Source organism: Macrobrachium nipponense, chromosome 33 (genome assembly GCF_015104395.2).
Source record: "Macrobrachium nipponense isolate FS-2020 chromosome 33, ASM1510439v2, whole genome shotgun sequence".
Taxonomy (NCBI): Eukaryota; Metazoa; Arthropoda; class Malacostraca; order Decapoda; family Palaemonidae; genus Macrobrachium; species Macrobrachium nipponense.
The window spans coordinates 12,508,479-12,531,136 of NC_087219.1; the positions used below are offsets into that span (position 1 = coordinate 12,508,479).

A 22,658-nucleotide genomic window follows, 5' to 3' on the forward strand; every position below is an offset into this window, starting at 1 on the left:
CGCCGGCTCGGAAGTTACAAGTCTCCGGCGCAGGTTAACAGGTCAACCGCTTCCCATAGAAGGTGTTATGAAAAGTTGACAAAGGTATGAATCGATGATGTTTTCAAACAAACTTAAACCAGGCTACTGCAGGCATTGCACAGCGTGATCTAGATTTGTGTTAGTCACGTAGGACGCTCCTAATTCTCCAATGACCCCTCAGGTCATGGATTTCTATTTACAGATAGTAATTATCTGTTTCAAAACATGTAGTTATTACATATATATATATATATATATATATATATATATATATATATATATATATATATAGTATATATATTATATATACTACATATAATGTATGAATGCGTATATATATATTATAATACATAACATGCATACATATATATATATATATATATACTATATATATATATCATATATATATATAGTATATATATATATATATATATACATATCTACTGTGTTTATATATTAAAAGAAACTGTATGGATAATTAACCTTTATATTATATATTACTTGATTGTTCACACCCCCTGAATCAGAATTTTAGCCTCATTTGTTACAAGGAGTATTTGGAATAATTTATTTTTATATAGAGTAAATACTAATTGTTAGATTAGTAAATCAACATGTCATTATTCAAAGGTTTCATTCAGTTACTTATTTTTAAATGCATATAGATTACTGATCGTTCAGTGAAGGAAATAAGTTTTTTTTTAATATATTAGAATCTGACTTAACTTTATTTCAGGTCTATACGGATCATATATAAATATTAAAATTCTCTTATACAACATTTTCTACTCAATACAAATCAACATCAAAGGTTTACTCTTTTGTGTTTCAAATAGAATACCTACGTATATATATATATATATATATATATATATATATATATATATATATATACATACCTGTCTATAAATGTGAATACACACACACAACATATATATATATATATATATATATATATATATATATATATATATATATATATAATATAAATATATATAACATATATAATGGAAGTGATTTGACTAAATAAAACAAATTTTTTATTATAATGATGAATGCCGGTTCTAATGCCATTTCTGTACCTCTTTATTTTTAAGAAGTGCAATACTACTTCTAATGCCATTTTAGGTTTCATTCATTTTCAAAATGTGCCACATAATACTACTTCTGCCCTCCTTCATTTAAAAAAAAAAGTGGAATACTGTACACTTCAAGGTTACTTCATTTATAAAAAGTGTGATTCTGGACTACTTCAATGATTTTGTGTTTCAAGGAGTTCAATACTTGTTTTAGTCGCACATAGGTATGTTTTTCTGCATATATAAAAGGAGCATTTCTTAAGTATTTCAAACTTTGTCATTTTTAAGAAGTGCAGTATTGGTTCTCATACCATTTCAGATTTTCTTTTATTTTTTAAGAAGTGCAATACTGTTTCTCATATCATTTCAGATTTTGTTTATTTTTAAGAAGTGCAGTACTGGTTCTCATAGCATTTAAGATTTTGTTTATATTTTAAGAAGTGCAGTACTGGTTCTCATACCATTTAAGAATTCCTTCGTTTTTAAGAGGTGCATTAGCGTTTCTAATACTATGCCAGAATTTCTACATTTTAAAGAAGTGCAATACTGGTTCTTCAAATGTTAGTTCTACACTTCTTCACTTTTAAAAAGTTCAATGATGGTTCTGATACCATCTTAGAATTACTTGCATTTGGATGAAGTCCTTTACTGGTTCTTATATATCATTTCAGGTTTTTATTAATATTTAAGAAGTGGAAAACTTCTGCGTCTCTTCATTTTTGAGAAGTGAGAAGTGCAATACTGGTTCTAGTACCAGTTCATTTGTTATTCATTCTTAAGAAGAAGTGGCAATACTGGTTTTAAATGCTAACTCTGTCCTTCTTCATTTTTAACAAGCTCAATTCTTCATTATTTCAAAATCACTTCAATTTTAAAGGAAGCAATTCAAGACCACCCCAGAGTTCCTCCAGTTTTAAGAAGTGCAGTTCCGGTGTACTCAAAGTTCCTTCAGTTTTAAGAGGTTGCAACATTGGTTAATAACCACCATATTATCTTGTTTAATTTTTCAAAAATAAAAATTGGCATTCTTGAGCGCCCTCAAAATGTGTTATTTTTAAAAACGTGTGTTACTGGTTCTAGTATCACTTCCTTTTGTCTTCATTTTCAAGAAGTGAAATACTGACATTTTTAAGTACTATATTGTAATTTTGGATCACCTCCAATTATCTTCCATTTTTAAGAAGTTCAAATCTAGAAAAATTAAATGATTCTTGATTTTTAAGCAGTGCAGTTGTTGTTCTTGAGTGTTCTTCATTCATTAAGCAGTGCAAGTTGTGTAATTTTTGAACTGTCCTTCATTCTTAAGCAGTGCAGTTGTGTTAATTTTGAACTGTCTTCATTTCTTAAGCAGTGCAGTTTGTGTTAATTTTGAACTGTCTTCATTCTTAAGCAGTGCAGAATTTATGGTTCATTTTGAATTGTCTTAATTTTTAAGCAGAGCAGTTGTGGTTTCATTGTGAGTTTTCTTCATTTTCAAGCAATACAGTTGTGCCTCATTTTGAATTTCTTCATTTTTAAGAAGTGCAATTCTGACCACTTCAAATTCATTCATTTTTAAGAAGTTAATTCCTCGTTCACTTCAAAGTTTCTTATTGGTTGAGAATTGCAGTTTTGTACCACTTCTGCAATCTCTTAATTTTTAATAAGTGCAATACTGATTCAAATAGCACTTCAGTGTTAATTTTTAAGAAATGCCACTTTCTGACCACTTCTGAATTTTTTCATACTTAAACAAAAGACTGAATATAATATTGATTACTTGTTTGACCAGGAAAAATAAGTGATATTATCAGATGCTTTTCTGGTTTTGTATTTTTGTCATATTTCAATTGTTTATTATTGTTTTTACTATTCTTATTTTTTGGTATATCGTTTTTATTTTATTAATTCTTGTTTGTTTTTTCTTTTTAATATTTATTTTTTAATTACTTACAATGTAATTTTTAATTTAATGAAATCATTGTTATTCATTGTCACAGTAAATTGATTTTCTTGAAGTTTATAATCTTTTTTTTTATTCTGATCTTTTATTTTGTGAAGTTTCCATTATTTTAAACTATGCATACAAATCCCATTCCCTTTAATTATTCTAAAATGATCAGGAAAGTATTGTAAAAAACCATTATGCTCATTTTTTCCACGTTCGTTTATTTCATTTACAATTGAAAGAGGAAAAACAATACTTACTGTTCAGTAGTCACATTTATTTAGGAAAATATTAGCACATCATTTTTAATTAAGCTACTTAATCCTGGGCACCTGCAGCTGCTGCCGCTGGTACTCCCCTTGGGTAGAAGTTAGGGCCGAAGGGATAACGAGCGCCTGGTTTGTAAGGGAGTGGGAATCTATTGCTGTAGGTGAGAGGGAGGTCGTGGCCGTAGGTGAGTGGGAATCGATTGCTGTAGGTCAGGGGTAGGCCCTGGTTGTGGATGAGTGGGAATCCGTAGGCTGTGAACGCAGAAAAAGACATAGGCCTATTAGGAAGAAGGAAGCTATCTAGTAACCTAGAGACATTGGCGGAAAAGAAAGACGATTTGAACTCATTTTTTTTTTTTTTTTTTTTTTTTTTTTTTTTTTTTTTAGGCATAGGTTTAGGTTGTGATGAGTGGGAATCCGTAGCTGTGAAAGCAGAACTTTAAAGCTTATTAATGTTTTAATCCTTGAGACGTCTATCCAGACAGCACAGGAAAACGGCAGATAACAGAACGAAGGAATATCTCGACTGAATTTAACATCGAATAAGCTAATTCCAAACCGGTTCCCCTTTAAAGGTCGAAATATTTCAAGAACATCCAAGAATGGTTAAATATACTCAGAAGGACTCACGATGGCTGTAGTGTAGAGGGTGACCGGCCAGCACCTGTGGGTTGTAGTAGGGCTCAGGTTCTGCCAAGGCAACGGCCAAAAGGCACAGGAACATCTGCAAAGGGCGCCAGGTAAACCATCCATTAACCTTAGGGTGTAACGTAATGAAATCATTTTTTTTATATCGATGTTTTCAAATTATCAAGGTTAGTAGATTATGATTTCAGTAGAAAAAATGCTGCAGAATATACAGAATCCGTCTACAATACTGGAAATGAACTCGATAGATTACGTATACTGATTAGTCAATCATTCTGCTCAATTTTTGTAATAACATAAATTTAAAAGTACTTACAGTAACCTTCATGATGAGTGAGTTAAGTGTCTGAGGACCGTCTTCGGAATACTGACGACAAACCATTCGAGGGAACCGGCATTTATACAGAAAAACAGCCTTGGAGAGAGATGGATATCCAGCGGACACGCCTCTTCTTCGTGATAATTGCCGTCAGGGATAATCATTGTGGACAAAGATGGAAAATAAGAAATGTGATGTCGTCCATCTCCTTTGTCCAGAAGTAAAGACTTCGACTCATAAAGAAAGTATTGTAATATAGTGAGAAGTCTTATAAAGGTGGTCAGATTATAAGACAGTGTTTATATCCATTAATCACTATTATTATATTATTATTATTATTATTATTGATTTTGTTGTAGTTGTAGGTGTTTTCGTGGGCAATTTGTGAAACATTGCTCGGTATATACAGTGTTAATTATTATTACCATCATCCTCATAATATGCTTTATAGAATTGGAAAAGCAATTATGGCAGTTTCATTTATATATAGCTATTATAATTATTATTATTTTTTTTTTTTTTTTTTTTTTTTTTGCTCTATCACAGTCCTCCAATTCGGCTGGGTGGTATTTATAGTGTGGGGTTCCGGGTTGCATCCTGCCTCCTTAGGAGTCCATCACTCTTCTTACTATGTGTGCCGTTTCTAGGATCACACTCTTCTGCATGAGTCCTGGAGCTAACCCTGCCTCTAGTTTTTCTAGATTCCTTTTCAGGGATCTTGGGATCGTGCCTAGTGCTCCTATTTTTATGCCTCCGTAGGAGTCCGTCACGCTCTTCTGTAGTAGCCTGGAGCTACTTCGACATCTACTTTTTCCTGGTCCCTTTATTATTATTATTATTATTATTATTATTATTATTAGTTATTATTATTATTATTATTATTATAGCAAGCACAATATCTCGCCATCAGCTCCTCTTAATTAATCATCATTAGCAAGTTGCCTATTTAAATACTACAAATTGAGCAAATATAAACACTTCACACTTCTAACTGAAAACTGAAAATTAAGTTTTTTATCAATTTAAAATTAATTGCAAGAGTGGATCAATTATCTTATCATTAGGACAATTCAGATATAGATATTAAGTAAGTAAAGAATGCAGTAATATTGGAATATCACCATTCGGACGAAACCTCAAAAATTTATCAAGTATTTGGTCCACTTAATCCAACGAAAATTGTCTGTGGTCTATTTTTAACCGTGGAAATGATCTTGTGGGTTATGGGACTCAGAATATTTCAATGTAGTAATGTCGTTCCAAAAAATGTAGTATTTGAGTCTAGGAGGTTGTATGCAACATGTTATGACAGTGGCTTGTGTATAACCAAGTTTAATTAATTGGGGGGAACAGTATTTTCGCTTACTCGGGGAGTAAACCTACAAACTACTTTGTTGATGATGGTGATCTTGTTGTTGCTGTTCTTATTGTGTTGTTTTGTTGGGGCTGGGGGGTTGGGGGAGGTGGGTGTACGAAAGCCCTAAGGACGCCTGAAAAGGTCTGAAAAAGATGTTTCGCCTTGAGTTAAAGATACAGAAATTTATGTTAGGATATTTGATTTATTTATTAGAATGAAAATTTACGAAAATAGAAAACGTGCAAGTTTAAGAGTACTAAACGATTATTATTTATTTTAATTTTCGTTGATTATAACCTTGCTCTTTTACTGTGGATTTCAGAACGCACCTCGAGTAAGGTGGAGGTCAGATCACGCCTTGTTCTCTCTTTTGAAAGATAGTCAACGTGTCCTTTTTTTTTAAAGTTTCTGAAACAAATTCAACCTAAGATGTACGTGTTACCTAGACTGACTAAATCATCTGGTGGTGGGGTATCTTTTTATTAGAGAATTTTTTCTCTAAATAAAAATTTCATGCGATATTACACACACGCATATATATATATATATATATATATATATATATATATATATATATATGCGTGTGTGTAATATCGCATGAAAATTTTCCACATTCAATCAACAAGCTCTGTTTTTGTTTTCACTTTCTGAAAGTATGAAATTTCCTGATATGCGTCTTACAGAAACTAAGATTGGCCCTTCCTAACGTCTTAATTACTTAGATATGATGTGTGTGTGTGTGTGTGTGTCTTAATACAACAGCCGTTGTCAGAGGTTGGCAATCCTTTTTGCTTGTAGAATAATGATGTTGCTTAATAACATTCTGGAATATCTGACAACCAATCATTACAGCAAAGAAGTATCTCTTACCTAGTCCTGTGTGTGTGTGTATTTGCATAAATCAGCACTGAACATGATATCAACATGTTTTACAAAATTTAGCTTTAAAACATATATAGTATAATAATATATGTATATATATATATAATACATATATATATATATATATATATATATATACATATATATGTTAAATATTGTATATATATAATATATATATTGAATATATATGTATATATATATATGTATATATTATATATATATATATATATATACATATATATATCTACATATATATAATATATATATATATATATATATATATATATATATAAATATATATATATCTATATATATATATGCGTGTGTGTAATATCGCATGAAAATTTTTCCACATCATCAACAAGCTCTGTTTTTGTTTTCACTTTCTGAAAGTATGAAATTTCCTGATATGCTCTTTACAGAAAACTAAGATTTTTGCCCACTTATAACGTCTTAATTACTTAGATATGATTTGTGTGTGTGTGTGTGTGTGTGTGTCTTTAATAAATATATATATATATATATATATATAATATATATATATATATATATTTTATGTACGTGTGTCCTAATATGATATGAATTTCCTGAAATCGCCTTGCAGAAACCAAGATTGCCCTTGCAACGCATAATTACTTCGAGAATGGGGGACTTATCACTTTGCTTATAAATAGCTTATGGAGAGCTCATCTCATATTCTTAAAAGTTGTTGGTCACAGCTGTAATATATATATATATATATATATATATATATATAATATATATATATATATATATATATGTAAGTTTTTACATAATAAAAAATATGGAATGTTAGTCCATATATATAAAGTCTAAACTAAAGAGGTCAACCAGATTGCTTGCAGGAATGTGATCAGACTAGAGACGCTAAAGATGACGTATACAACAAAGTAGGCTAAGATAACATGCCGTCACCTGTAGTCATTCAATTGTTTTAAACATTAGTCCAAGCTCCCTGCTTGAGACACTACCCCGACCTATAATTCAAACGGCCTACGTGATCTGTAGCGTGTCTCATTTTGTGTTCGTATGAACTATGTCATTTGTATGTATGTTTCATATGTTCGAACTACTGTCTGTTCCTTCATAACTTGTAACAGAGATGGTAGACGAGCAGAACAGAGTTAGCTATCGTCATTAGAAGACCTGTACCTCTTTACCTAAGCTTTATCATGTAGAGGAATAGGATTAGCCATCAATCATTGGGCAGAAGCGATCAAGCTATCGTTATTAGAAGACTTGTACAATCATATCTGATCTTCACATGTAAAACTTCACGAAGAATATATAATTTTTTTATACTTAGTGTTTTCTACAACGAACCTCCTCACCATGAGTTTAAACACATCGTCGTAATAACCAACAAGATAATACCGACTTCGTAAATGATCTACAAACCCCCAGACACTCCATTGAAGATGGAAGTGCAATACCAACCGACTTAGCGTAAAGATTATCGCTAGTCAACATTACCTCATTGGGCGCCTTATCATACAAGGCACAAGCCCTAATATTGGTGGGCAGCGGTGGGATTGTGTAAGTGTTTACATAATAAAAATATGGAATGTTAGTCATATATATAAAAGATTGCTTGCAATATTAGGGCTTGTGCCTTGTAGATAAGGCGCCCTAAAATCTCTTTTATTTGTTTTATTTTATTTTTATTTATTTATTATTATTATTATTATTATTTTTTTTTTTTTTCATTGACTACGAATATAAATCACCGGGACAGACAATATGTCAGTAGGTTTTGGATATGTATTTGAACTTTTAGCTTATATGTCATTGCTAAATATATACGCATATATATTTGGATATTTAATTAATCTATGGTTACGTTTTGCTTATTGATTTTATCGTGATTCCTTTTTTATTATAATTTGTAACCCTTAACCGACTTCTTACGGAGTGTATTATATTGACTCCACTTGTATCCATATTTATTTTATTTTTTTATATTTATTTATTTATATATTTTTTTATATATATTTGATAAATTAATGGTTGGCTTGAATATGTGGAAAAGTGTTCTAGCGGCGTACCGTATAAGGCTACTTGCGGCATCAATTCTATAGATACAAGATATAAATGATAAAGGTATTTTAAAACCGCGAGAACCGCTATAATCCAGTTCGGATCCAATATCACGAGTTGTAACTCGTAAGACATTGACACTTCCTATTTAATTATCCGGTATTCTACCAAACCGATTGACTCTGGGTGATAAAATATATTATTGGTTTTTCTTAATGGAAAGGAATTCACACAAGTGTTAATTGGAGATTATTATTGATTTACACCACCCGAGTCACAGATTATTATGTGTTGAATTCCATATTTACTGATTTAGCACTCATAAATATTCCTAACGCACTCAATTGCGGTGTTTGTTTTAGTGCTATTAATTCTATATAACGTGTCAAGGAACTATTAACACTAAGAAGTGTTTTTATTCCCTCTGTCAGACTCGTAATTCTGTTAATAATTCTATGTATATTCTTTCAAGGATTGATTTGGCACAGGATAGGCCCTTAACTGACAGGTGTCTTAGTGTGTCCCTTGTTTTCATGACACATGTTACAATCAGTTATGATGCAATTTTTATAGCTATTCTGTAAGCATTGTAGGCAGTAAAACAGTGATTTGGCTTTCTGTGACATAGGAGGAACCCTGGAATGACGGAATGCAACCAGATTTATGACGATTGGTATGAGAGAGATTATTACTACTACCTGGTCGTTAGTCCTCTGCTGTGTTCTTCGGGTTTTCCTCGTCACAGACCTACATATAACATTACATTTGATTACATTATTCTGATACACATACTATAAATATACTTTTGCTTTAGGGTTTTCTGCTCGAAGTGGTTTATTGTTTTTGCCTAGCCACTGACCCTGTTTCCGTTTCGAGTGTTTATTGTTTGGTGTTTATTGTTTTGCTTATCGCTGTTGACACTTGCTTTGTTCAGTTTGTAACAGTTCTGCGCTCCGCCACCCAGATATTCAATGCTCGCGATCTCTTGGGTTAAGGAATTTTCTTGTTTTAGATACGGTTTTAACAATAGGCACGGATGTTTTCTATATCTTTTAGTCCAATTAATGGTTCTTTGCTGTATGGTGCGGGATTGCGGGTAATGCGTCAGCTATGATATTTGCCTTTCCCAGGTAGATATCTTATCTTGGCTCCAATAACCTGAATGATCATTTGTCACCCCGAGTTCCTTTTGGACTGTGATTAAAGCCTTTGAAAAACTCGGTAAAGGACTCATGTTCAGTAAGGACTTTATCAGGATAGCCATAGATTATGAACTTAAAATGTACTAGTGTTAAAGATACCTAGCCCTTCCTTGCCTATTACTGCATATTTACTTTCAGAGGGCTTTAGTTTACATGAATAAAAAGCTATAGGGAAGAACTGTTTATCATATTACTGAAGTAGTATCCCTCTTACCCCTTGGTCTGAGGCGTCTGTTGCAATAAAAAAAAAAAAATTCCTTATTTAAATCAGGGATTTTTAAAGTTAGGTAAGCTGCATTTTCCGCTTTTAAGATATCGAACGCTGTTGATGCTTTTCAGACCATAATAAATCTACGCTCTTCTTCGTAAGATCTGTTAAAGGAGCTGTCATGATTGAAGAGTTACATATTTACATACGATTGTAATACCCACTAAAGCGCAAAAGTGCTGTATCCCCCTTTTACGTTAATAAGTACCGGAAAGTTATGAATAGCCGACACCTTACCATGGACTACTTTAAGACCTTGACTAGACACATAAAACCTAAATAAACATGTTCGGTTTTTAAAAACTCACATTTAGATATTTTACTCTGAGATTATTTGTCTTTGTCTCTGGTAGCACTAGCTCTAGTTTATGTGAATGTACTTCTAAGGTATTAGAAAAGATTACAAGATCAACCATATAAGCATGTAGGGTATCCCTTAAAAGTCTCCAAACACTATATTATAATTGGGGCGCAACGTAAGCCGGAGGCATACGTAAAAATTGATAATGTCACCTGAGTGTGCTGAAAACGGTGTATGAGGTACAATCACTTAGGTAATGGTATCAGGTAAAAGCCTTTTAAGTAAGTCCAAGCTGTGAAAAATTTATTCTAACCTAAGAGAGATAAGATGTCGTCGGTACCAATGGCACTGGAAACTATCCGGGAGTCGCTTCCTTGTTTAAGCGACAGAAATCTACGCAGATACGCCAAGTCCGATCTTTATGGCATGACATTTGAGGGAAAAATTATATGGGCTTATTTGATTTCCTAATGACTCCTATTACTAACATTTTTCAACTTCGTCATTTATCTCTATTTGAAATTTCATTGAGAATCTATACGAAGGTACGTAAATAGCTTTATGTTTGTCCTTAGACCTGTGTTTTGTGTTAAATTACATCCGTTTTTTTTCCCAGAGATCACTCGCTAGTGGAGAAACTTCCTGGTATTCAGGTAAAAGTATAAAAAAAATTTCTGCTGAATCACCTCTGCTTGAATGACTTTACTGATATTACTTTAGATAGATTATCAGAGAGATTCATCCACGACCTGGTTGGGCGGGATTAAAAATTAGCACAATAAAAGAAATGCGATATTTATATGTATAGTTTTTGTGGATTACTATATTAACTTGTTTGCAGCGAGTCAACCAGTGTCTAGGGCTTTGTTCGCGGAAATCGTTATATTTCAGAGTGTCGGGAAGGATTAAAATTTCATTTCCCAGCAAAGTCTTTTTACACGCACTAAGACATTCGAGGGTGCATGCTTCTCGAGATTTTGCGTGCAAAGTGCGACTGCGGTTGTGGGAGAATTCTGTTGGGTCATTTGAACAATGTTACAATTTATGAGACAAATGTATAGTTCCTTTATATAAGTTATTATTTGATTAACTCTCTATTTTTGTTCAAACGGATTTTAACTATGTTTGAAGGTTTATAGGATTTCCCCTTTGATAAACACGCCTTATTTTGCAGGATGTAAGTTAATATTTTGTATACCCCTAGATGAATCTTACATTACACTAGATACAGATCAATGTTTTTATAACTATAGAGGTATCTGTAAACGCTCGCTTATCCGGACTTCTCATTAGGGAAGTTCGAACAACAGACGGTGAGTCGTAAATACAGGATATTACGTGTACTAAAGGAATAAACAAGATATTCTAATTTTTACGGCGCGTTACAGTCGGGCCTTTATCCATCCCCCCCCCACCACTACTTATAATAACTTACGTATTAAAAAAAAAACGAAAACCATGCTCTGATTACTTTATACGGTCGTGTGTTTCATAGGAAAAAGAAAAATCCTTTTTAATTCAAAAAGATATCGGTATGTATGAACCAACATCGCTTTTCCCACTCTGCTAGAGTCGCTTATTATATGGAATTTGCTATGCTTTGAACACTTCGGCAGTTTTTGACTGACCTTGACCGCTTGACTAGGTGACACAGTCACCGAGTTTTGTTTCTTGTTTGATTCTGAACGGGCTTACTGTTTCTATTTTTTTTTTTGTGTAATAATTAAGATCCTTCTCTTTATTACCATCGGCAACGTATTGTGTGTTTTTAGCATTATGTTGCTGGTTACGTATAAAGCAATGAATGACGAACTATTAGGAACTGAGCGATTACTAATAAGACAAGTTATCACTACTGCATTCAATATTAACTGTTTGTACTTCATTCTTTGCTAAATTTGAAATAGTGAGGGATCCTGGTCAGCGCATTAGCCTGATGAAAGTTTTTTTACAGACATGTTATTCCTTGCAATCCAGCCATATTTTTAAAGTTAAGTTGAGTCATTGAGGTTCGATATTTTATATACTCAAAAAACTCAATGCTAAAACTTCTGCGAGCGGACTTTGCAAAGGAGCATTATTGTCATGACCCGCCCAAATAGTGTTACCTCTAATTTTATATAGATTTGTACGGGTGTTCCACTTGTTTTTTTTTGTGTGTTTTCTAATCACTACGGTGGCTTAACGACTATCCATGCATCTGTATAAATACAGACGTCCACTGCGTAAACGCATATTCACTGTTTAATATGATTTGTTACGTAAGGGATTAATAAAATCACCCAAAATGATAAAATTAACATTAGTAGTATGATTTATGATATTTCAGTAGAACTTCTGGAAACAGACACTCAAAGATAAAAAGCTCGCAGTAGCGAAATCTCAATGATGTAGATAATTTCTGTAAAAAAGTAAGATTAAGAATTTCTCGTAACTTCAGCCACAGGAATAACGAAATTCGACCTGCAAAGGAAACACTCAAAGTTACTCCAAATGAAATAAAAAATTGTACTTAGCTTGCTTTTGTGGGAAGTCACGGTGTTCCGATAACGACACACGGCCTTGGTCCTCCTTCTCTATTTAGCGGACGACCTGGTTTGGCTTCAGTTTGTTTCCCCGTGCGCGTTGTTTCGATGATTCGAGCCCTTGAAAGATCCGATGCTGCAGACGCGTTCGGTTTGTTTCTTGAAGTGCCGGAAACGCTCACTAACGATGTTTTCTTGAATGATTCTAATGAGAGACGAAGCTTGCGTTGCCGTAGGAAAAAGACACGTCGGTTTTGTTTCTTGAAGTTATTCACTAAACGATGATACTAAGTTGGTTGAAGAATCTGTTGCTTTCGTCGTCGTTGAAGAGTTCTTATTGTTTTCTGAAGTCGCTCACTAACGATGATACTAGGTTGCTTGAAGAATCTGCTACTTCCGTCGTCGTTGACTTCTTATGATACATGATTTATTATTCTGGTTTTTCTTCGTAGGACGTTGTAGAGTTCTTCTGGTACGCTGGCCACCAATATTAGGGCTTGTGCCTTGTATGATAAGGCGCCCTATGAGGTAATGTTAGACTAGCGATAATCTTACGCTAAGTCGGTTGGTATTGCACTTCCATCTTCATGGAGTGTCTGGGGGTTTGTAGATCATTTACGAAGTCGGTATTATCTTGTTGGTTATTACGACGATGTGTTAAACTCATGGTGAGGAGGTTCTTGTAGAAAACACTAAGTATAAAAAATTATATATTCTTCTGAAGTTTTACATGGTGAAGATCAGATATGATTGTACAAGTCTTCTAATAACGATAGCTTGATCGCTTCTGCCAATGATGATGGCTAATCCTATTCCTCTACATGATAAAGCTTAGGTAAAGAGGTACAGGTCTTCTAATGACGATAGCTAACTCTGTTCTGCTCGTCTACCATCTCTGTTACAAGTTATGAAGGGAACAGACAGTAGTTCGAAAATATGAACATACATACAAATGACATAGTTTCATACGAACACAAAATGAGACACGCTACAGATCACGTAGGCCGTTTGAATTATAGGTCGGGGTAGTTGTCTCAAGCAGGGAGCTTGGACTAATGTTTATAAACAATTGAATGACTACAGGTGACGGCATGTTATCTTAGCCTACTTTGTTGTATACGTCATCTTTAGCGTCTCTAGTCTGATCACATTCCTGCAAGCAATCTGGTTGACCTCTTTAGTTTTAGACTTTTATATATATGGACTAACATTCCATATTTTTATTATGTAAACACTTACATATATACATATATATATGTATATAATATATAATATATCATAGATATATTTCAATATATGTATATATATATTTGATATATCAATATATGTATATATATATTTGATATATATACACGTATATATAATAATATCTTTAATACAACAGCCGTTATCAAAAGATTTCAATCCTTTCAGCCACCGTCATGTATACAATGTGGATCATACTTTATGAGGATTTTTAACATATGGTGAAGGTGTTATATTCGGCAGTTGATAACCTTTATCATTGTATCTGTTCATGAAGGATAATAGAAAAATGATAAGAGAGTAATAACTTTTGCTTTAATACGAGTTTAGGCAAACTGAGGGAGACCTACTGTCGCATTTGAAGTATTATTTACACTTTGGTGAAGATCTGCTTCCTCCCACATCGCTCCAAAAAAATTAAAGCCAAAAAAATAGTAAGAATTACTTATTTCGTTTTAATATTTGTGGGAAAAATGGATCGCTGCGATATTCTGGCGCCGTCCATCGAATTAATTCATTCAGGTCTTCATTACTCGGTGAGTTGTTGCTGGTACTCCCCTTGGGTAGAAGTTAGGGCCGAAGGGATACCCGAGGCCCGCTGATTGTATGGGAGTGGGAATCTATTGCTGTAGGTAAGAGGGAGGTCGTGGCCGTAGGTGAGTGGGAATCGATTGCTGTAGGTCAGGGGTAGGCCTAGGTTGTGGATGAGTGGGAATCCGTAGGCTGTGGAAGCAGAATGAATTTCGATTATTTTCATAATAGATTAATACATTTACCGTTCTAAAAGGGATGCCTTTAATCCAGTAGAGAAGAAAATAGATATTTTACAAAAATTTTTCATAGCTGAAGCCTGAATTTTGGTTTTCAAAAATGGAAACTTACGGTGTGCATAGTGGAGGGTACTGGCATCAGACACTGCAATGGCCACAACTAAGACAAGCAAGAGAATCTGCAAGGAAAATTGCAAATGCTGATTATCAAATAGAAAAATTAAAAAATAAATAAATGAAAAAAACAGTATTTTGTGTAAGGTGAAGATCTAAAGACCTTCAATTATTTCTTTTCTTAGTTGTGAAATAAAGATCTAAGAAGTTTTATTGTTGAAAATAGCAAATGCTGACTATCAATAAAAAAATAGAAATAAAGAAATACAGTATTTTGGTGTAAGGTGAAGATCTAAAGACTTTGAAGTATATATATATCTATATATATATATATATATATATATATATAATATATATATACATTATATATATATATATTATATATATGTATATATATTATATATATATATATATATATATATATATATATATATATAATATATATATATATATATATATATACATATAATATATATATAATATATATATATATAATATATATATATATATATATATATATATATATATATATATATATATATATATATATGCGTGTGTGTAATATCGCATGAAAATTTTCCACATTCATCAACAAGCTCTGTTTTTTGTTTTAACTTTCTGAAAGTATGAAATTTCCTGATATGCGTCTTACAGAAACTAAGATTGGCCCTTCTAACGTCTTAATTACTTAGATATGATGTGTGTGTGTGTGTGTGTCTTTAATACAACAGCCGTTGTCAGAGGTTGGCAATCCTTTTTGCTTGTAGAATAATGATGTTGCTTAATAACATTCTGGAATACCTGACAACCAATCATTACAGCAAAAGAAGTATCTCTTACCTAGTCCTGTGTGTGTGTGTATTTGCATAAATCCGCACTGAACATGATATCAACATGTTTTACAAAATTTAGCTTTAAAATCTACAAGATTTAGCTTGGGAATTTCTGTGAATATAAAATAAAAAAGAAAAACAGAGCGTATTTACAAAATTGAGCTTAGAAATTTATGGAAATATCAAAATAAAAAAGGCGCTATTTACAAAATTTAGCTTAGGAGTTTATGTGAATTTTAAAACAAAAGAGAAACGTGGAGTATCATCTCCTAATTGAGACGCCAGTGATAAATCTTAATAACTTGTCCTGTAAAGACAAGAAATATAAATATGCCTGAAGGAGAGAGCACTGTAGTCTGTTTACTTTGAGCTGACAAGTAAACATTCAGAGGCGTTATTATTAAAGCTTCTGTCTTGCATTTGATATTTTCTGAATTATAATTCTAAAAATAAAAAATTCTAAGAAAAAAAATTCTCTAATAAAAATGATACCCCACCAGATGATTTAGTCAGTCTCAGGTAACACGTACATCTTAGGTTGAATTTGTTTCAGAAACTTTAAAAAAAAAGGACACGTTGACTATCTTTCAAAAGAGAGAACAAGGCGTGATCTGACCTCCACCTTACTCGAGGTGCGTTCTGAAATCCACAGTAAAAGAGCAAGGTTTTATAATCACGAAAATTAAAATAAATAATAATCGTTTAGTACTCTTAAACTTGCACGTTTCTATTTCGTAAATTTTCATTCTAATAAATAAATCAAATATCCTAACATAAAATTTCTGTATCTTTAACTCAAGGCGAAACATCTTTTTCAGACCTTTTCAGGCGTTTCCTTAGGGCTTTCGTACACCCACCTCCCCCACCCCGCCCCAACAAAACAAACAACAATAAGAACAGCAACAACAAGATCACCATCTATCAACAAAGTAGTTTGTAGGTTTACTCCCCGAGTTAAGCGAAAATACTGTTCCCCCCAATTAATTAAACTTGGTTATACACAAGCCACTGTCATAACATGTTGCATACAACCTCCTAGACTCAAATACTACATTTTTTGGAACGACATTACTACATTGAAATATTCTGAGTCCCATAACCCACAAGATCATTTCCAAGGTTAAAATAGACCACAGACAATTTTCGTTGGATTAAGTGGACCAAATACTTGATAAATTTTTGAGGTTTCGTCCGAATATGGTGATATTCCAATATTACTGCATTCTTTACTTACTTATATCTATATCTGAATTGTCCTAATGATAAGATAATTGATCCACTCTTGCAATTAAATTTTAAATTTGATGAAAAACTTAATTTTTCAGTTTCAGTTAGAAGTGTGAAGTGTTTATATTTGCTCAATTTGTAGTATTTAAATAGGCACTTGCTAATGATGATTAATTAAGAGGAGCTGATGGCGAGATATTGTGCTTGCTATAATAATAATAATAATAATAATAATAATAATAATATAATAATAATAATAATAATAAAGGGACCAGGAAAAAGTAGATGTCGAAGTAGCTCCAGGCTACTACAGAAGAGCGTGACGGACTCCTACGGAGGCATAAAAATAGGAGCACTAGGCACGATCCCAAGATCCCTGAAAAGGAATCTAGAAAAACTAGAGGCAGGGTTAGCTCGAGGACTCATGCAGAAGAGTGTGATCCTAGAAACGGCACACATAGTAAGGAAGAAAGTGATGTGGACTCCTAAGGAGGCAGGATGCAACCCGGAACCCCACACTATAAATACCACCCAGCCGAATTGGAGGACTGTGATAGAGCAAAAAAAAAAAAAAAAAAAAAAATAAAAAAAAAAAAAAAAAAAAAAAAAATAATAATTATAATAGCTATATATAAATGAAACTGCCATAATTGCTTTTCCAATTCTATAAAGCATATTTATGAGGATGATGGTAATAATAATTAACACTGTATATACCGAGCAATGTTTCACAAATTGCCCACGAAAACACCTACAACTACAACAAAATCAATAATAATAATAATAATAATAATAATAATAATAGTGATTAATGGATATAAACACTGTCTTATAATCTGACCACCTTTATAAGACTTCTCACTATATTGCAATACTTTCTTTATGAGTCGAAGTCTTTACTTCTGACAAAGGAGATGGACGACATCACATTTCATTTTCCATCTTTGTCCACAATGATTATCCCTGACGGCAATTATCACGAAGAAGAGGCGTGTTCCGCTGGATATCCATCTCTCTCCAAGGCTGTTTTTCTGTATAAATGCCGGTTCCTCGAATGGTTTTGTCGTCAGTATTCCGAAGACGGTCCTCAGACACTTAACTCACTCATCATGAAGGTTACTGTAAGTACTTTTAAATTTATGTTATTACAAAAATTGAGCAGAATGATTGACTAATCAGTATACGTTAATCTATCGAGTTCATTTCCAGTATTGTAGACGGATTCTGTATTCTGCAGCATTTTTTCTACTGAAATCATAATCTACTAACTTGATAATTTGAAAACATCGTATAAAAAAAATGATTTCAATTACGTTACCCCTACCTAAGGTTAATGGATGGTTTTAACCTGGCACACCCTTTGCAGATGTTCCTGTGCCTTTTGGCCGTTGCCTTGGCAGAACTGAGCCCTACTAACCACCCCAGGTGCTGGCCGTCACCCTCTACACTACAGCCTCGTGAGTCCTTCTGAGTATTTAACCATTCTTGTATGTTCTTGAAATATTTCGACCTTTAAAGGGGAACCGGTTTGGAAATTAGCTTATTCGATGTAAATTCAGTCGAGATATTCCTTCGTTCTGTTATCTGCCGTTTTCCTGTTGCTGTCTGGATAGACGTCTCAAGGATTAAAACATTAATAAGCTTTAAAGTTCTGCTTTCACAGCTACGGATTCCCCACTCATCCACAACCTAAACCTATGCCTAAAAAAAAAAAAAAAAAAAAAAAAATGAGTTCAAATCGTCTTTCTTTTCCGCCAATGTCTTCTAGGTTACTAGATAGCTTCCTTCTTCCTAATAGGCCTATGTCTTTTTCTGCGTTCACAGCTAGCTTAGATTCCCACTCATCCACAACCAGGGCCTACCCCTGACCTACAGCAATCGATTTCCCACTCACCTACGGCCACGACCTCCCTCTCACCTACAGCAACAGATTCCCACTCCATTACAACCAGGCGCTCGGTTATCCCTTCGGACCCTAACTTCTACCCAAGGGGAGTACCAGCGGCAGCAGCTGCAGGTGCCCAGGATTAAGTAGCTTAATTAAAAATGATGTGCTAATATTTTCCTAATAATGTGACTACTGAACAGTAATATTGTTTTTATTTTCTCTTTTCAATTGTAATGAAATAACGACGTGGAAAAATGAGCATAATGGTTTTTTACAATACTTTCCTGATCATTTTAGAATAATTAAAGGAATGGGATTTGTATGCATATTTAAAATAATGGAAACTTCACAAAATAAAGATCAGAATAAAAAAAGATTATAAACTTCAAGAAAATCAATTTACTGTGACAATGAATAACAATGATTTCATTAAATTAAAAAATTACATTGTAAGTAATTAAAAATAAAATATTAAAAGAAAAAACAAAGAATTAAATAATAAAACGATATACCAAAAAATAAGAATAGTAAAAAAAACAATAATAAAACAATTGAAATATGAACAAAAATACAAAAACCAGAAAGCATCTGATAAGATCACTTATTTCCTGTCAAACAAAAAGTATCATATTATTTATATTCAGTCTTTTGTGTTTAAGTATGAAAAAATTCAGAAGTGGTCAGAAGTGGCATTTCTTAAAAATTAACACTGAAGTGCTATTTGAATCAGTATTGCACTTATTAAAAATTAAGAGATGCAGAAGTGGTACAAAACTGCAATTCTCAACAATAAGAAACTTTTGAAGTGAACGAGAGGAATTAACTTCTTAAAATGAATGAAATTTGAAGTGGTCAGAATTGCACTTCTTAAAAATGAAGAAAATTCAAAATGAGGCACAACTGTATTGCTTGAAAATGAAGAAAACTCACAATGAACCACAACTGCTCTGCTTAAAAATTAAGACAATTCAAAATGAACCATAACTGCACTGCTTAAGAATGAAGACAGTTCAAAATTAACACAACTGCACTGCTTAAGAATGAAGACAGTTCAAAATTAACACAACTGCACTGCTTAAGAATGAAGACAGTTCAAAATTAACACAACTGCACTGCTTAAGAATGAAGACAGTTCAAAATTAACACACTGCACTGCTTAAGAATGAAGAACAACTCAAGAACCACAACTGCACTGCTTAAAAATCAAGAATCATTTAATTTTTCTAGATTTGAACTTCTTAAAAATGAAGATAATTGGAGGTGATCCAAAATTACAATATAGTACTTAAAAATGTCAGTATTTCACTTCTTGAAAATGAAGACAAAAGGAAGTGATACTAGAACCAGTAACACACGTTTTAAAAATAAACACATTTTGAGGCGCTCAAGAATGCCAATTTTTGAAAAATTAACAAGATAATATGTGGTATTAAACCAATGTTGCACCTCTTAAAACTGAAGGAACTTTGAAGTACACCGGAACTGCACTTCTTAAAACTGGAGGAACTCTGGGGTGGTCTTGAATTGCTTCCTTTTAAAATGAAGTGATTTTGAAATAATGAAGAATTGAGCTTGTTAAAAATGAAGAAGGACAGAGTTAGCATTAAAACCAGTATTGCACTTCTTCTTAAGAATGAATAACAAATGAACTGGTACTAGAACCAGTATTGCACTTCTCACTTCTCAAAAATGAAGAGGCGCAGAAGTTTTCCACTTCTTAAATATTAATAAAACCTGAAATGATATATAAGAACCAGTAAAGGACTTCATCCAAATGCAAGTAATTCTAAGATGGTATCAGAACCATCATTGCACTTTTTAAAAGTGAAGAAGTGTAGAAATAACATTTGAAGAACCAGTATTGCACTTCTTTAAAATGTAGAAATTCTGGCATAGTATTAGAAACGCTAATGCACCTCTTAAAAACGAAGGAATTCTTAAATGGTATGAGAACCAGTACTGCACTTCTTAAAATATAAACAAAATCTTTAAAATGCTATGAGAACCAGTACTGCACTTCTTAAAAATAAACAAAATCTGAAATGATATGAGAAACAGTATTGCACTTCTTAAAAATAAAGAAAATCTGAAATGGTATGAGAACCAATACTGCACTTCTTAAAAATGACAAAGTTTGAAATACTTAAGAAATGCTCCTTTTATATATGCAGAAAAACATACCGATGTGCGACTAAAACAAGTATTGAACTCCTTGAAACACAAAATCATTGAAGTAGTCCAGATCACACTTTTTATAAATGAAGTAACCTTGAAGTTGTACAGTATTCCAATTTTTTTTTAAATGAAGGAGGGCAGAAGTAATATTATGGCACATTTTAAAAATGAATGAAGCCTAAAATGGCATTAGAAGTAGTATTGCCACTTCTTAAAAATAAAGAGGTACAGAAATGGCATTAGAACCGGCATTCATCATTATAATAAAAATTTGTTTTATTTAGTCAAATCACTTCCATATATGTTTATATATAATATATATATATATATATATATATATATATATATGTGTGTATTCACATTTTATAACAGGTATGTATATATATATATATATATATATATATATATAAGATATATATATATATATATATACGTATGTATTCTATTTGAACACAAAAAAGAGTAAACCTTTGATGTTGATTTGTATTGAGTAGAAAATGTTGTATAAGAGAATTTTAATATTTATATATGATCCGTATAGACCTGAAATAATGTTAAGTCAGATTCTAATATATTAAAAAAAAAAAAAACTTATTTCCTTCACTGAACGATCAGTAATCTATATGCATTTAAATAAGTAACTGAATGAACCTTTGAATAATGACATGTTGATTTAACAATTAGTCTTAAGCAAAATTTAGGCAAAATATCTAACAAATTAGTTATCATCTATATACGTTCTATATAAAAATAAATTATTCCAAATACTCCTTGTAACAAATGAGGCTAAAATTCTGATTCATGGTGAACAATCAGTAAAATATATAAATATAAAGGTAATTATCCATACAGTTTCTTTTAATATCAAACACAGTATATATGTATATATATAGATATATATATATATATATGTATGCATGTATGTATATAGATATATTAGGTAATCAAATACTCATGTTTTGAAACAGATTAATTACATATCTGTAAATAGAATCCATGACCTGAGGGGTCATGAGAATTAGGAGCGTCCTACGTGACTAACACAAATCTAGATCACGCTGTGCAATGCCTGCAGTAGCCTGGTTTAAGTTTGTTTGAAAACATCATCGATTCATACCTTTGTCAACTTTTCATAACACCTTCTATGGAAGCGGTTGACCTGTTAACCTGCGCCGGAGACTTGTAACTTCCGAGCCGCGGACTACATATGTTTTTTATGTGAATCGCTGAGATAGCTAATGTTTCGCTATCGACGTGATGCTCTAAGAATTCAGTTCTACTTTAGTGGATCACGGAACGGTCTCATGCCACGAACTATCTCTCTTGTAATGGAGTTGAGAAATAAAGTTGTTGTACTGTTATCAACTTATCCGTTTGAATCATCTCCCTTATTCTAAGAAGAACCACTTTAATAAGATACAACGTAGGAGAGAAGAAAAGAGGAACTAGTAATGCTTACGAACTACAGTCGTAAGAAAAGACAACCAGGCTTTCGCCAAAGCGGAAGAAACAACATATATATATATATATATATATATTAGATTCTAATA

General features: G+C 32.5%; 1 long non-coding RNA gene across 1 annotated transcript; it reads right to left on the reverse strand.

The window, feature by feature from the left end:
• Nucleotides 1-3,433: 3,433 nt before the first annotated feature.
• On the reverse strand, nt 3,434-4,308 carry LOC135202682 (uncharacterized). The gene is made up of 3 exons (XR_010311785.1): nt 4,261-4,308; nt 3,927-4,020; nt 3,434-3,548 (listed from the first exon to the last, which is right to left on the reverse strand). It is a non-coding gene; the product is annotated as an uncharacterized LOC135202682 (long non-coding RNA).
• Nucleotides 4,309-22,658: the final 18,350 nt, after the last annotated feature.